Here is a 14,936-nt window from a genome sequence, read left to right as displayed (position 1 = left end):
CTTCTGAATGTTCTTCACTTGTTTGTATTAATCTGGCCTTTAATGGGAGGACTGGTTTTCTGTTTTACTTCCTCCTCTCTATATCAGGACTCATTTTTCATGTACTGTGTCATGCAAGACATTAAAACATGTCACTAAATCCCTATCAAATCTTGTGATCACAACGAGAATCATAGCTTTTCTCCAAAATGTCCAGTCACTGCTGATACTTTTATATCTCATCCTTTTTCAACTGTAATGAATCATCCTCCAGATTTTCGTCCTATTCTGAAAATGACTGCAAGGCACAGGGCATATTCTACCTTGAACTTAAAGTAGCTGTGTGAATTCCTGTTTTAAAACAGAAAGCACTATGTTAATTCATACTCCAGGATAGCTGACTTTGTTTAATTCTAAAATGCTCACTGTGGTGAAAGTGGATTTGTTTTATTTGGAGGAGTAAGAACATAGCAACTAAATTTAGAGAGCTCATCTCTACTTATATAAAAGATGCTTGTGATTAGTTTCGATAAAAGGAATATCTCATTGAGGCTTTAGAGAAAAGGGCATGACAGAATCTATGCAAACATGTCAGAGGTAAAAAGTATGTATTATATCTTTTCATTTGGACATCAGTGGGAGTTTTTCTGATTTTTCAGGAGGAGAGATAACCTCATTACATATGACAATATATTTCATGATTGTGGACTCCTCAGTGATATTTAAACAGTTCTATTGAGACAATCTGACTTTGTAAACTGGGACCTGATCAACATATTCTGAAGCTCATCAATTTTAATTTCAACTCCAGACTTTGGGATACTGATATTTGACAAAGAGTATTCTCAAGAATGCCTTTCTTCTGAAGTCTCATGGATGAACTTCTTTGAAGTTTTGCCTCACAGATTCTTAGCATTTTTTCCTTATTCAAGGTTGTCTACACCTTACTCATATCTAACCATCTATTATTACATTCTCTACCCAGCCTCATTGCTGTTCCCTCTCAACCGCCCCCTACCACCCCCCTCCCCACACACACACACAGTTGATAAAGAGTCTCTTCAGGTAAAGTCATAGAAAATTTCCTTACCACAGAGTTTGTATACCTGCATTTTCACATATACAAATAGCTTGAGATTTTCAATGGTGCAATGAATGTAACTAAAAAACAGATTTGAAAAATTCACAATTTTCACCTTGGAACTGGTCTCATTGAAGATTAAACAAGTACATCTTGTTGATTTCTATATTTTTCTTTCATCCTCAACTTCCATCTGACAAAGTGTGCCTGTTAGAAAGATCATTAAATACATCTGTGTAGTTCTTGTCTATGATGAAATGAGTCAATATGAGTATCATTTTAAATTTAAATATTTAAATTATTCAAAGTCTGATCCCATGTTGGACATCAGGAAAATCAGTTTGTATGTTGCTTTGTTAAGGTAACAATGGAATGGTGGGTGTGGTCTGAAAGATTTTCCCACTTCTTTCCAAAATGCCTTTTCTACCACCTAAACTCATTGTCATTGTCCTTTATCTAAGAAAAGGAAACTGATTTTTCCAGCACTTTTTAGGAGTAAGTTAGATAACTTATGTCTCAACAAATCTGTAATGTATAAATAACTTTTCTTTTAGTCACTGAAGTCTATTGTTTGAAAACTAACAACTATATCTTTGACAAATGTGTATGCAAAAGCTGACTTAAACCACAGGTGTAAATGAAAACAAACCCAGATTTCCAAAATCAAAGGAAAACAATTCACATTTTGATCCAGTTGTTCTCCTAATGGATGCCATGATGTTTCTGCACTGCACTGAACTTTTCTGAACACATGGTTGCTTTGAAAGGTCAAGTCAAACCCCTGATGTAGACCAATTATATATTGCTGCAAACAGGATATCAATTGACAAGTTAGGAGGAACGGATGGTCTCCCCACATGGTTTAGCTCAGGAAGGGCAGGAATTACTCAGTGCTTAATAAAGTTGATGTCTTCCTCCTTAGGTATTATCTCTCTTGGGAAACAGTAACATTGATTCACAGCTTTGGAGCAATTGTAATTTTATGCAGTATACATGTATTGAGTATTAAATAGACGACCTCCCTGTGCTCTGACAGAAAGCCAGATTGTATGCTTATTGATATTTCACAGACAATTTCATGTTGACTCTTTTGAAAAATATTGATTGCCTATTTTCACTTTGAATTTCAAGATATGTATTGCTCTTGTAAACATTTAATCCTACACTTACAAAAAGAAGCACACTAAACAGGAAAAGAAAAAAATGATTAAGGGAAATAATTTAAATTAGTTTGTTTTGCTGTATTCAGTAGAGAAAAAAAAATGAATAAACATACAATTATAGCAACAGGTGCTTCACGTAATCCCAGAGGATGGAAGGCTGAGACAGGAGGATTGTACATTCAAAGCCAGCCTCATCAATGGTGAGGCACTAAGCAACTCAGCAACTCTGTCTCTAAATAAAATATAAAATAGGGCTGGGGAAGTGGCTCAATGGTTGAGCGCCCCTGAATTCCATCCTGGGTACCAAAAAAAAAAAAAAAGTACATACACTATATTCTTGGCATTGACTACATATCAACTGTCAAGTTTTGATTTAAGAAAAATGTGAATTCCTAGGCACCAATGCTAAAGTTTCAGTCTCAGGGTTCAGAGGTGGTGACTTGAATCATTCTTATTTTTTCAGTATTCTGAATGATTCTGAGGTACAACCAAGAGCTGCACCTGCTGACTTATAAAATAAGAAAAAGAGAACTGAATCTGTATTGATAAGTATAGTCGTTGTGATTTTTCAGAACTTATTTCAATGTGAATTTTAACAAGTTCAAAAGAAGCTGACTATTAATAGTGTTCCTAGTAAAATAAAGATGTAATTCCAAAAATGTGATGCTGAACTCTAGGGTTTCAAAACAAAAAATACAGGCAAGAAGACAGAGGAAAAACAGCAACAAAAAAGACAAACACTGATGTGTCAGTCAGTGCTTTTGTGATATATTCAGTATTCTTTGTTAATTGTTTGGGCTACAGTTCCTAGTTATTCAAACACTGATGTAGGTGTTGTTATGAAATTATTTTGTAGATATGATTCATGTTCATAATCATTTGACTTTAAGAAGAAAATCTGGGTGAGTCTGATTCAACCAAATGAAAAGCTTTAAAAGTAAAAATAGATTTCCCAGAGGAGCAACAGATTCTCTTGAAGATTACAACTTCAGCCTGCTTTTCCTATAAGCCTGCCCTTCCTAGTTGGCCCCCACCATGGCATAACCCAATATCTTGCAATAAACCTCTAATATATATATATATATATCTTCTCTGGTTCTGTTTCTTGAATGAACCCTGACTAATGTAATACTGTAAGATTATTCATTAGCCTCACTCACAAATATTTCCACCGATAAAAATGTAAATAAATAAATACAATAAATCACTTTCCATCAAGACTCCACCAAGTAGCAGGGAACCAGGGGTCCATTCATGCATTATATGTAGAACACCCTTCATTAATATCATATGCATGGAGTCACCTGGAGTTGTACAAATCTATGATGTTGTGCAATCCATTTTGAAGTTATCTTAAATAATTTTCTATAGAAAATAAGTTGAAAATATTCTTCACTTGAGAGGAAACGCTAATCACTTTCTTGTCTTAATGATGTTACAAATAAAATATTTATTTTAAATAAAACAATAAACAAATGCATAGAACCCCTTATTAATAAATCAATCAGGTTACTGATACTCAGAGGAGACTACCTGAGAGTGCAATGTCTTATCAAGGCTAATTTTCTTCTAGTGGTTGAATATGGGACAGGAAGATGATAGAGTCTCAATCCCTACCTCCTCAGTGGAGCATTCCCCAAAGTCAGGGGGCTGTGGAAGACTTCTCTTTACTTCCAAGGCTTTCTGTATTTCATATGTCCTCTCTGTATTTCTTTCATAGTCCTTTTATGTTTCAAACATTGGAAAAATTATTCCTAAATGCATCATTGACTTTTTTTGTGACTTGAATATGCTTTTCCAGTTTTTTAAGCCCATGAGTCATGTGTAACACCCCATCATATATATATATATATATATATATATATATATATATATATATATATATATATATATTTAGCAGAAAACTCTATGCATTCTTTTTTAAATTTTCTTCTGCATTCATTTTCAAGAAATATTTTTAATAAAATTATATTTACTTTTAAATATTTGATATCAGCAAATAAATAATCCTTTTAAATTTATCAGAGTATTTCTAAATATACAGAAGGATCTTGATAATTATTTATAACATATGAAATCCTTTGAAAGTGGCTTGGTCTTTTTTTTTTTAACTTCAGAATTTAATAAAACAAGAAACTTGTAGACTTGAACAAAAGGGGAAAAGTAAGTTAAAAAATAACAACTCCAGGAAAACAGACCAAAAGGCATAGGGTGCCTGTTGTGCCCTCCCAAACAGTAGAGCAGGTAGGAGGAGACCAAAGACCTGATATCAACCCCAGGATGCTCTGCATGCATTTTAGACTACTGAATCTCTAAGCTTCATTGCACAAAAACACACTTGAAATGTGTATCAAAATCACCAGCCAAAACAGCTTTTCAAAGCTGAAGGCTCAAAGCCCAAGTTTGGACAACTTCACAGCGTGGAATGTCTGCAACCTTGTCTTCCTGTGGGAAGATAGCAACGTCCACTATGTGGTACCTCTGCACTTGGGCTTCTGATGACAAAATCCACCCCAGGAAAGCTATGACAGCCACTGAGTGACAGTAAAAAGGCACATGTCCCTTTTCAAGCTGGTCATTGCTGGGTGGCTCTTAGTGTTTTTTGTACTTATGTAATCAAGACAATCAACTGAACTTATCAATGTTCTGTGATGAAAATGGAAGAGCACTGAATACAGAAGTGTTGTTTTCATGTTTAGGAATTTAAAAACTCACTGGATCTTATAAAAGTTTCTTTCAACAAATTACTGAATCTACAAAACAGTGAGGATTTCACCAAGAAGGACTGCACGTAAACCACAAAAGCAATTCATGAACAAGAGCTACTCCTATTGCAGGTGGCCAATGTTTTAGGTCATGAAATTACTATCTCATGATAACTATTCAAGTGAAGACTGCATAGTTTGGGGCACAATTGCACATTCAGATGAAGTACTACTGATCAGGGCACATAGAAGCATCCAGAGGTCCTTAAAACTTCTACTCCTCATATTTAACCTCGGAAATTCTGTCTATAAATTTAAGGATTTCAGCAACAAAATTCAGTGTTTCCGCACCAGAAACCAGCTGCTTTATGGAGGCATGTGCACTGTTCAAGACAGCACAGAGATTCTGTAAGGCCACCTCACTATTCTGCTTTACCACCGTTAGGCTGGCACCCTGGCCTGACCTCAGGGCTTCGTTCTCAGGCTTGAAGTTGGAGAACTGTGCTTGGAGCAAGTTTATTTCCTGTTTCAGCTTCAGGATGTGATTTTCTGCCTTTCCAACTTGTTTCGTCATCAGCTCCAGATTCTGCTCCACCTGCTGCACCACGGACTCCAGGTCATGGCAGTCACTCTCCTTCCTGATCATCTTGGCTTCTAGCTCCCGCTCAAGCGTCCTTACCATTTCTGTTTGAGTTTCAGAGAAGCTCTGAACCTCATTCAGCTTTCTTCAGCTTAGAATTTTCATCCTTCAGTGCTTCCTAACTTATTGCAGTGTCCGCAGGTGGCTGTCTCCCAGAGCATCCCCATGAGTTGTAAACTGGGCACTAGGACTCCCTGCTGGAGATGCCAGCGAGATGCATGAATCTGTGCCACTCAGTGTCCAGTGGCACTGAGACTCAGGCCCCACCAGCTCTGACCAGGTGGAGAAGAAGGAAAGGCATGTGCCACAGGGTGATGTGCTGGCAGTGGCCCTAGAGGAGTGGCCCTTCTCTAGAGCAAGATGGCCCCGTTCTACCCACTGTCCTCATCATCCTCATCCTCATCCAGGATGTCACGATCCCCTGTAGTGTCTTCAAAAAATGGCTGCTGACTATTCCAGGCCATACCCCTCAGTCTGGGGTGTGGGAAAGCTGTGGTCCAGTCCCAACGAGTGACTCGAGGCTTCCTTTGGATAAACTTTGCTATTAGTTGTATCTTCTTTCTTCAGACTGAGGTCCTTGGTTTTCAGAAACTCTTTAAAGGAGAATGGATTAGCCTCTTCATGCTCTTCCAGTTTATTGTCATCGAGAATGACAAGGTTCTGGGCGGTACCCTTGGCCCAACATCGCCTAGGCTACCTAACCTGGCCATAGCCCCACTGCCCACTCTCAGGTCGCTGCTGCCCTCCCCTCCTGTCGTGGCTTGGTCTTTTATAATTTCTTTTCTGTTATATCTCCAGAAATAGAGCTTTGGGCAGACATTTATTTATTTATTTATTTATTTATTTATTTATTTATTTACTGGACAGTTTTTATTAAATATTTTTATTCAGAAAAAATTTCTTAGACATAAATTAGTCCTGTAACATGAAAATGTGTAAGGGCTTTAATCAGTTGTTTTTCAAAATGTATCGTGAATTTACTATGAGTATTACAATATATTATTTATTTACTATATAGTATGGAGCATCGCTTATGCAGAAGATTGTCCTTGTGTGAATTTGTTTACATTCCCATTTTTCAAAAATATTTATTTATTTATTTTTTAATTGTAGTTGGACACAATACCTTTATTTATTTATTTTTATGTGGTGCTGAGGATCAACCCCAGGTCCTTCTAGGTGCTAGGTGAGCACTCTACCACTGAACCACACCCCCAGACCTGTTTACATTCCCTTTTTAAATATATTTTAGAATAGCTTTGGAATCAGTACTAGTTTTTTAATTGATAAAATTCAATGTTGAAGCTATTTGTAAATGAAATATTTTTCTACATTGCTGATCAGTACAGGTTTACTATTTCTTCTTGATTCAACTTGTGAGATTGCATGTGTCCAGGTGAATTTATCCATTTCATCTAGGTAGGTTTTCCAATTTGTTGGTGTATTCATAATATTTTTTGTGATCCTTTCTATTTCTATAATCTCCATTGTAATGTCTCTTTTTTATTTCTCATTTTATTTGATTTAGCCATATTTTTTCTCCCTAAATTTAACTAAATATTTGTCGATTTCCCTTATGTTTTCAAAACAACCAATTATTTGTTTTGTGGTTCTTTTTATTGTTTTATCAATAAAATTTATTCATAGTAATAGAAAGCTATCTGGAAAAGAAATAAAGAAAACTAGTACTGTCTTTAGTAAATTTGGAGGTGAAATATCTCTAGAATGAAAAATCATAAAACATTAATAGAAATTGAAGACAAATAAATAAAAATATGTATGTGTTTATGCATTAGAAGAATGAGTACTATTGAAATGTCAAGGGTTATATGTTTTCTTGTATATAAAAGCTAGAGAAAAAAAGAAAGACTGAGGAGGATCTCACAAAAATCAAAAGGAAATCAGTAGAGTAGAGAAAAGTGAGTAGGGAAAGGAGGATGAGAGAGAAAGGGAAAATACTAGGGAATAATACTGACCAAATTATATATTTACATTGTGTGCATGTATACATATATAACAATGGACAACACCATCATGTACAACTATAAGAAACAAACAAAGAATATGGAAAAAAATTTCAAGCTACACAAAGTGATCTGTAGTTTCAATGCAATTGATATCAAAACATCAATGACATTATTTATAGAAACAGAAAAATAATTCTAAAATTTTTATGAAACCCAGAGGACTCTAAATAGTCAAATCAAATTTGAGTAAAATAAAACTGGAGATATCACATTACCTGACTTCAAGATATATAAGATACAAATGATATAATACAAATTTCTAGTAAAAACAGAACACCATGATACTGAAATAAAAACAGATAAGTAGACCAATTGAACTGAATAGAGAACTAGAACAAAGACTGCACATTTATGGTCTGCTCTCTCTCTCTGTTTTTAAAGTTCGAGGCATTGGATTCAGAGCCTCATGCATGTAAGATAATTAATGAGACATACCCATATCCCCTACAATCAAACAAATTTTGACAAAGGCACTATGAATAAATGACAGTCTCTTTGCTAAGTGGAGTATGGGGAACTGGAAATCCTCATGCAGAAGAATGAAAATAGAATCCACTTCTCATCACATACAAAAATTAACACACAATGGATGCAAGGCTTAGATGTACCACCTGAACTATGCAACCATTAGAAGACAACATAGGAGAAATGCTTTGTGACATTTGTATGGGCCATGGTTTTGTGAATAAGATAGGCAATAGAAATATAAGTTGACAAGTGGGATTACATAAAACTGAAAGATTCTTCACAGCAAAGGAAAAGATCAATAGAGTAAAAAGACAACCTACAAATTGGGAGAAAATATTGGCAAACTATGCATCTGTCAAGAGGTTAATACACAGAATATACAATGAATTCAAACAACTCAATATCAAAAAATAAATAATCTGATTTTTTAAAGACAGACTAAATTCCTAAATAGATGTTTCTCAAAAGAAAATATAATGATGGCAAATGAATACATGAAAAAAACTGTTCAACATGACTGATCACCATGGAAATGCAAACCAGAAACATGATGAGATATCACCTCTTTCCCATTAAAATGGCTACTATTAAAAAACAGAAAAAAAGAAAAAAGCACAAGCATTGGCAAGGAATAAAATAAAGAGTCATTCTGACACACTTTTGGTAGAAATGGAAATTAGCATAGCCATTGTCAAAAACAAACAAACAAAAAAACTTGTATTTGTAGCAAAACAAGTGACTATTTAATAAGTTGTATATTTCAAAATATATAAAAGAATTTTGAACATTATCATGAAAAAGTAATGATAATTGTTGGAAGAAGTGATGGATAACATAAATAGCTAGCACTAATTTGATCCCTACAAAATATATACATGTATTAAAACATCACACTGTTCCCATAAACATGCACAATTATTTGTGAATTAAGAATAAAATTTAATAAAGGCATTAGGTATTATATATAGGCAAAAATTTCTGACCTTATTGAGGTCATGTTGTAGTGAAGAAACAGTATGCATAATAAAATGACCAACTCAATGTTATAAATATTGGAATGATATAAGTGTTGTGGGGAAAAATAAGGAATATAAGTCAAACAGGATGCACAGGACTCAGGACCAGGGTAGGAATAGGGTGGTAGCATGTATTTTAACAAGTATTGAATGAGTAGAATATAAGGCTTCACTGAGAAGGTGATGTTTGAGCAGAGCCATGAAGGAAATGAAGCTGTAAAATACACGGAAATCTTCCAGAATAGAATGTAAGCAGAGGGAATGATCTAAGGCAGTTTCAAGATATTTTCAGGTCAACCTGGCTGGAAAAGTAAGTGAGGGAGAAGAGTGACTAGAGGTATAGTTAGAAGGATGGGGGTGATAATATATGATGTAGGGCATCAATGTAGGTCAACGTTAGAACTTAGCATTGAACCATGAATGGGATGCAGAAGCATCAAAGGGGATTTGAACTGAGCAGCATTAAGATCAGATTTAGATTTTAGAAATTTAGTGATAATATTGCATTTGGAGCAGGGCAATGGTAGAGGAGAAGAGTCAGATTAGCAGGCTATTGCAATAATCCCAGAGGTGGCTCATGCCAGAGCAATGTGGAAGTGAAGACAGTGAGAAGTAGAGTTAAAAGCAGTTATCAGAATTTTCTGAAGAAGTGAAAATGAGCTGCAAAAGAGAATGAGGAAAGGGAATCCTGAAGTTCTTTTTCCAAATCTTCTATTACATAAAAGGATACACTGAAGACAAAAGTCACTGTTGTTGATGCACTAAACTCAACTTGTTATCAGGATAATTTCATCCTGTAAGTAACACGAGCCTGTTAATGGGTTTCAAATTCAATTAATGAGTGTCATGAAACTAAATGTACTCTAATGCCCGCCAAAGAAATGTGCTATTAACAAAAAAGCTGTGAAATAAAATAAACTCTAAAAGTTTTAATCCATCCTGTTTGTGAAATAGGTTAAAATCAGGGGTGAACTGGAACTGGCTTGCATCAGCAGAAATAAAAACAACTGTGCAGATTTTGTCCTAGATGAGTGTTTAATGACATTATTGTGTAGCTTAAAATTGGCATGACTATGAGTATTCACAACACTGAAATTATCAAATGTAATAGACAAACATTTTGTGTTTTTCTCCTTTCCAGGGTACCAGTTGTTAAACATTTACCATCACAACCCTGATAGTAACATCAAAAACAATAGATTTTAATATTGAATTAAGATAAACCCAACCAGGCACAGTGGGACATACCTGTAATCTAAGCACCTTGAGAATTTGAGGCAGGAGGATCACAAGTTCAAAGCCAGCCTCAGCAAGTTAATGAGGTCCTAGGCAAGTTAGCCAGACCTGGCCTTAAAATAATAAACAAACAAACAAATGGAAAATAAGTGAACAAATAAATAAAAGGGCTGGAGAAGTTGCTCAGTGGTTAGTGTTTAAATACCCCTGCATTTAATCCCTGATACCAAAAGAAAAGAAAAAAAACCCCATAAAACTAAAAAGTGCTACATTCACTCTGCTTTCTAACATAACTACTCTCATTTATTTGCATTACTCTAGACCTTTTAGGAGGAAAATAGTTTATGAAAAACATTAATACTTTCACAAACTACTCTGTGGTCAGCAACAGGTAGTTTGACCAAGAAAAATCCCTTTAAATTCAAGAAACCTAGAAAAGTTTACTATTCTTTGGAATCATAATAAGGTACATTGAAATATAGGTTTTCCATTTTCTAGAGGGGGAGAGTACCCACTTTAGAGAACTGCTGTGAAAACCAAGACCGTGGTAGCTTACTGCTCCACAGAAGGCACTAAAGACACAGAGGTCCCTCCTCTCTCTGTCCTTAGAAACCCTCCTCACCAGTAACACATGCATGTCTACCAGGGACTGGACCGCAGAATAATTGTACCAATATCTTCTTTTTTATTTTTCTTGTTGCTCATTTATTTAAAAAAAAAACTATGTTGAAATACCATTGATGCATATAAACTTCACCAAAGTGCACAATTCAATGAGTTTGATAGGCAGGCACACCTGCAAACCCTCAGATGCAGTCACTTCCAAGAATGCAAGAATGACCCCTGGTAGCCAATTCTAATCTCTAACCTCAAGAAAAATCACTGATATCCTTTTTGTCACTACAAACATGTGCATTTTATAAAATTTCATATAAAAAGAATTATATGGCATCTATCTGGTGTCTTGATTTTTTTCTCAGTATGATATTTTTGATATTTACCTGTGTGTGAGTTCTAATTGCTCCACCTTCTCTCTGACAGTTTAGATATGTAGTCATTTTCATATGTCAGTAGTATAAAAGATGATAAATAATGTCATTTAGAATTAGCTTCCTTACTATTCTTATGTTGGTCAGTTTTTCTAGAAAATCTGAGTTAGGTATATTAGCATATCTAAATAGGATGATAAAGTTGTTAATTTCTCCCATTAGTTCTGAATTTATGCTACTGGGCATAAATAAAGACTTTTTTTCTGATTTATTGGCACTGTTGTCACTATTGAGTGTTCCACTTTATCTGTAGTGATTCTCTTGCCTGGCACTGTGCTTTGTCCGAATACATATGACCCTGACAACTTTCTTCAGCTTACTGCCTACATACTGGATAATTCATGTTGCTACTTGCAAGCTATTTTTATTTTGTATTTAAAGTGTCTCTCTCTTGGACAATACACAGTAGACTCTTGCTTTTGTAACCAGTCTGAAAATTACTGCTTTTTGAATGGGTATTTAGGCTGTTCATAATTAATACAGGTATAGTTTGATAGGCCATTTTGCTAGGTGTTTTCCACATTCTTTCTCATTTTTATCTATTCTTCATTTCCTGCCTTTTCTCTATTAATGTGATATCTGCAGTATTCAATTCTATTTTCTATTTTTGCTTTCCAGCTATATTTCCTTGTATTGGTATTAAGAACTAGAATTAAAGTATGTATCCTTACTTTATTACAATCTACTTGGGGTTAGCATCAAATTACTTCTGAAAAAAATAGATAAACTTCAAAGCAATACATTGCTATGTAATTTGTATCACTATTGTTATGTGTATGCTATCAACCTCTTAGTAGTGTATTAAACTCTTCCTCTCAAATTTTAAAAGAAATTCAGAAAATAAATGGTAAACATTGAATATCAAAGTTCTGTAATTATCCACGTATACTTATCACTCTGTGCTTGCCTTTGCTTTATAGAATCCAAGTCACTTTGTGGCATCACACTCTACTTTTAGCATTCTTTATATAACCTGTCTGCTGGCTCCAGAGTGTCTCAGTTTTGTTTATTTAAAACTTGTCAAGGCCAGGTGTCCTGATGCATGCCTGTAATCCCAGAGGCTCTGCAGGCTGAGGCAGGAGGATCCAGAGCTCAAAACCAGCCTCAGCAACTTAGTGAGAGCCTAAGTAACTTAGTGAGACCCTGTATCTAAATAAAATACAAAAATAAAAAGGGAATATGACTCAGTGGTTGAGTGCCCCTGGGATGAATCCCTAGTACCAAAAAAAAAAAAAAAATTCAGATATAGACTTCTCAATAGTGTTTTTCTTTCACTCATTTGACAACAATGTGTTAATCTTCTAACCTTCATAGTTTTCTTCTTATTGGAAAGTTTTAAAGAGTAAACTTACTCTGACTTTTTTTTCATCTTTTAAATATCTTCCAGTTTAAGTACTTGGGTTTTAAAGTTAACACAGTTTTTATAATTATTATCTAAGAGCAGGTTTGAACAATTACTTTATTCTGACACCTTTACCAAGAGTCAGCAGGTTTCATCTTGAATCATTTCATACTTTTGCCAGTGTAGAGATGACACCTTACATGTAAAAAAAATGTGTAAGACTTGATAAAATTCAATATGATGAACTAGGTTCAGATCTAGATATAAAAATTATCTGCTTCGCAATAAAAATTTTAAATGTATAATAGATTCTTTGGACTATGATAACATGCTTCGCTAGTTTTAATTTCATTTTAAAGTAAAAATATATTTATTTTATATGTGCTTTTCAAGCTAAGAATATACTTCACTGAGGAGGGAAAGGAAGTGGGGAGGGCAAATAAAATTTTGGCAGAGAGAAAAGTCTGCATTTAAGAACATCTGTTGAGGATATTTTAAACTCCTTTTGATAGAATTAGAATGTTCATCTTGCTAGGTTTAAAATCCAAAGGTCAAAGTTGAACTAATAGCTAGAATGAACTTGTCTTTACTTCTTTGGAAATTGAAGTGCACCTCTATTGACAAAATGGTATTCTAATATATTTGGTGAGGGAATGCCTTCTGAATACTGCAGACTGGATAATTAAAAAACAATAGTTTTATTTAGCTTACCGCTGTGGAGGTTAGAAAAAGAGCAGGGTGCTAAGCTCTGGTGAGGGTTGTGCTGCTGAGTCATAACCTGGGGGAGGGCTTCCTATTGTAAGAATGCCAACTCCACTCTCTCCTTTCAAAAGCACGAATGACATCATCCCAGCTCCACCCTCTGACCTCATCTAATCATCTTTACCACCCAAAGATTTCACTGCAGATACCAAAAGCATCTGGATTTGTGGATGAAATTTTTAACACATGCACATTTAGGATAGTACTTAAAGCATGGGAGGGAATGAATAAAGTAAAGCATGAATGAAGGCAAAAAATGGGAAAGAGCAAAAGTGATTTATATCTATAAGGCTTTCAAATACTCAGATTATTTTGATTGAAATTCTTATTATTTTTTAAATTTATATTACATTTGCTTTTTAACTGATACATAAAAATGTTATTCATATTTATAGGATACCATGTAATATATACATTGTATAATCATAACTGTTTCCTCAGATATTTACCAGTACTTTATCACAAAAACATCCTAAGTCCTTTCCTTAGATTTTTGAGTAGACAGTACAGAATCCTTATCTGTAGTCACCCTACTCTGCCATATACTCCATTCCTCCATCCTTCCTCCCTCTCTAGCCTCTAGTTCTATTCTCAGCTTCTATGTGATCATAGATTATATACTATCTATCTATCTATCTATCTATCTATCTATCTATCTATCTATCTATATATATATATATTCTCCATGTATGGGTAAGAACACATGGATTACTTGGTACTTGTATTTATGTGCCAGGTTTATTGTACTTAATACCATGGTCTCCACTTTCATCCATGTTGGCGGAAATAAAAGGATTACATTTTAATGGCTGAATGATATTCCAAGGTATATATTTACTACTGCGTCTTTTTATCCTTTTATGAGTTCCTGAATACTTAGGTTTGTACCAATTCTTGGCCATTGTAAATAATGTTGTAATAAATGTGGAAGTGCAGAAGTCTCTTTGGCATACTAATCTCTTTTTCTATAGATAAATATCAAAGAATCAGATGGGTGTATCATATAGTAATTCTGTTTTTAGTTTCTTAAGGAAATTTCATATTGTTTTCAACAATGCAGCACTAATATATATTCCCATCAATAGTGTGCATAATTTATCTTTGTCCACTTTCTTGCCACCATTTATTGTCTTGTGTTTTTTGAATACCCATTCTTACTGGAGTGAGGGGATATCTCATTGTTATTTTGATTTACATTTCTCTGATGATTACTGAAACTGAGTATCTTTCATATATTTGTTGAGTACTACAGCTTTTTAACATGTTGAAGTCAGGTAGTATAATGCCTCCTATTTTGTTCTTTATTGCTGAAGACATCATGGCTATGTGAGTGTGTGTGTGCTTCCATACAAATTTTCTAGTTTTGTTATGGATACCACAGTCATTTTGAGTATGATTACATTGAATTTGTACATTGGATAGTATGGACATTTTAACAATATTGATTCTTCCATACCATGAACACTAC

The 14,936-nt window shown here is 34.5% G+C and overlaps 1 pseudogene across 1 annotated transcript; it reads right to left on the bottom strand.

Moving 5' to 3' along the window:
- Positions 1 to 5,202: 5,202 nt before the first annotated feature.
- Positions 5,203 to 14,244, bottom strand: LOC308648303 (endosome-associated-trafficking regulator 1-like; annotated as a pseudogene). The gene is made up of 2 exons: positions 14,216 to 14,244; positions 5,203 to 6,256 (listed from the first exon to the last, which is right to left on the bottom strand). The product of its transcript is annotated as an endosome-associated-trafficking regulator 1-like (transcript).
- Positions 14,245 to 14,936: the final 692 nt, after the last annotated feature.

The sequence above is a fragment of the Spermophilus citellus genome, assembly GCF_964194105.1.
Source record: "Spermophilus citellus genome assembly, chromosome: 4".
Classification (NCBI taxonomy): Eukaryota; Metazoa; Chordata; class Mammalia; order Rodentia; family Sciuridae; genus Spermophilus; species Spermophilus citellus.
The sequence above is the reverse complement of the archived record's forward strand: the minus strand, read 5'-3'. Positions and strand labels throughout refer to the sequence as shown.